Source organism: Gopherus evgoodei, unplaced genomic scaffold (assembly GCF_007399415.2).
Source record: "Gopherus evgoodei ecotype Sinaloan lineage unplaced genomic scaffold, rGopEvg1_v1.p scaffold_100_arrow_ctg1, whole genome shotgun sequence".
NCBI classification, from domain to species: Eukaryota; Metazoa; Chordata; order Testudines; family Testudinidae; genus Gopherus; species Gopherus evgoodei.
The window spans coordinates 124,527-127,703 of NW_022059763.1; positions in this window are offsets into that span (position 1 = coordinate 124,527).

Genomic DNA, 3,177 nt, shown 5'->3' on the forward strand with positions numbered 1-3,177 from the left:
CAAAAATTCTGACAAAAACTGTCAGCTTTTTGTTACTTTTCTCTCTGTATACATTAGCTTGTTGTTATTGCTCTCTATCTATTTGTACTTCTCTCTCTCTGTTAGTTTGTTTTTCTCTATTTACCTCTTAGTTTGTCTTAGTTCTGTGTCTCTCTCTCACTCTCAGTATCTATGTTTTTCTTACTTGTGTCTTGCTGTTAGTTTGTTACGTCTCCCCCCCTCACCCAGTTTGTATCTAGTTCTCACGCTCTTTCTCTATCTCTGTGTTTATGGTTACTTCTGTCTATTAGATTGTTGCAAGGGCAATTGAGTCTAGTGGGTTAGAGTGGTGTGGACTAGGAGCCAGGACTCCTGGGTTTTATCTCCAGCTCTGGGAAAGGAGTGGGGTATAGTGGGTAAGAGTAGCAGGGACTGAGAGCCAGGCCTCCTGAGTTTTATGTGTGGCTCTGAGAGGAAATTCAATACAGGGTGGAGAGGAGAGGAGCCAGAAATGGGGGTTCTATTTCTGTCTCTAATAAGGAGTGTGGGACAGGCACCCCTCATAACTTGAAGCTGAGTGGTTAGGGCACTTGGCTGGCCTGTGACAGATTTGGGTTCAATTCCTCCCTCTGACTGATGATGAGAAGGGGTTTGAATTCCCACTTTACAGGAGAGTGCCTGAGCTGTTTTGCTATGAGTTGCTCTGAAATGAGACTGTCTCTGTCTCTCCTGTAGGAGCTGTTACACTTTGTATCAATAATTAGATAGTCATTGGAGCTGGAACTTGGATTTGTCTCTTCCAGACACCAGGTGAGTGCCCCAACTACCATGCAGGAGAATCACTCTAATGCACGTTTGCTGGCCCAATGACTCTCCATTGTCACTCGTAGCAGTCATTCCTGATGGCAGTGGAGAGTCACTGAGACAGAAGCTGAGATGCAGTCTGATGTAATAGTTAGAGGAGGGGACAGGGAGTCGAGACACCTCATTTGTGTTCCCAGCTCTGGGAGGGAGTTGAGTCCAATGAGTAGAGCCAGCACTCCTAGCTTGTATTTAGTGGGTTAGAGCAGTGGGCAAATTGGGAGTCAGGACTCCTAGGTTCTCTTCCAAGCTCTAGAAAGGAGTTTAGTTGAGTGAATAGAGAAACAGGAGGGGAACCGGAATGTCTGCCTCTTGAAATGAGAATGAAACCCTGACTAGAGCAGTGAACGGTATGTCAGGGGTACAGTCTGTAGTCTTGACTTGATTTCACTGTGTAATTGTGGCCGTGTTTGGTCACCTCCATGCAAGATGCTGCTTCCATTTAGAGCAGTATATAGTGGGAGTAATTCCATGGCATGCAGTGAAATTACCCCACATTTGCAACAGTGCCCTGAAAGCAGAATCTGGCCAACTAGACCCTCAATTCCCCTCTGTAAACTGAGGATGGTAATATTTATACACCATTATCAAGAGTTTGCCCACCTCTGAGTGACAGAGGTATAAATATACCTCAAAAGCAATTGTTCCTATTTCTCCTCTCTATCACCCTGGTGTAAATCAGGAGTAACTCCACTGGAGTCCATTGAGCTGATTCTACTTTCTCTCACGCCAGTATAAATTAAGAGTAACTCCATTGGAGTCAGTGGAGCTGTTTTCCCCATCCTCATTCCCATATTACACCAATCTTCACAAGCTAAGGGTCTGACTCAAGAAAATTAAGGTGGATTTCACAAAAGGAGAGTTAAGTTAATGATCTAATCCTGGCCCTTGCTCTTGTCCCTCCCTGCGCAGACATCCTGAGACATGTCCTGAGAAAGAATATGTCCAACCGAACCACCGTGACCGAGTTCCTTCTCCTGGGATTCTCTGAAGTTTGGGAGCTGCAGATTTTGAACTTTGTGGTGTTTCTAGTGATTTACCTGACAGCCCTGATGGGGAATCTTCTTATCTTCATGGCCATAGCCTTCAATCACCACCTTCTCACCCCCATGTACTTCTTCCTGATGAATCTGTCCATTGTAGACCTCGGCTCCATCTCTGTCATTGTCCCCAAATCCATGGCCAACTCCCTCATGGACACCAGGTCCATTTCCTATGCTGGATGTGTTGCCTAAGTCTTTTTCTTCGTCTTCTTGGTGGGAGCGGATTTTGCCCTTCTCACCGTTATGGCATACGACCGATATGTTGCCATCTGCCCACCACTGCACTATGAGAGAATGATGAATATCAGAGCTTGTGTTCAAATGGCAGCCTGTGCCTGGATCAGTGGGATTCTCTACTCTGTGCTACATACCGGGAGCACATTTGCATGGACTTTCTGTGGAGGCAACATGGTGGATCAGTTCTTCTGTGAAATTCCCCAGCTGCTGAAGCTTGCCTGCTCCAACTCATATCTTAGTGAAGTTGGGGTTTTTGTCATTAGTGCGTGTTTAGTCTTAGGCTGCTTTGTTTTTATCATTTTGTCATATGTTCAGATCTTCAAATCAGTGCTCAGGATCCCCTCTGAGCAGGGCTGACATAAAGCATAAAGCATATTTCTATAAAGCATTATGAGGTTTTTTATTTATAGAAAGCAACATCATACCTGACATTCTGGTACTTCTGGAAAAACTGAGGCCCCACCCCTACCTCATGGCTTTTTCTGCCAGTGTGACCTTGCATGCATCCTTCATCCATGATACTGGACAAAACCACGTCTGGTTTTCTCTCAGTACCAGACAGGGAACAAACCACACAAAAAGGGTTTTATCCAGCTTAAAAACAAATGACTAGCCAGCTACACACCATGCCCACCACTCCCAAACAGCTTCTGCGCAGCTTCCTAGACATCTCCTCTATCAGGAATAAGTTCTTACAAACTGGATCTCCTGCTTTCTGCCCCAGAGGCATTGATGGTGGCTATATTGTCCAACAGTGAACATTATGGCTCCCTTCTGGAGTAGGGCCTAATGGTGTTAAAGAAGTCCGTGGGAACTTGACTCCTTAAGCCTCTTAGAAAATTACAGCTCTGTTCTTAGACCAACCTCCTGTCTTCTCCCTAGACATGACGCCTTCAGGTTAGATGTCTGTAGCAGGGAGCTTACCCTGCTCCTGCCCTGAAGGGCTTAAAACAACCCTGGGGGAAGGTTGTGGCTGGGAGCTACTAAGCTGGGCTGCTTGGGAAGTGGCTGCAGCTGGGCCACGACCCAGTCAGGCCACAACTGGCCTGTATAAAAA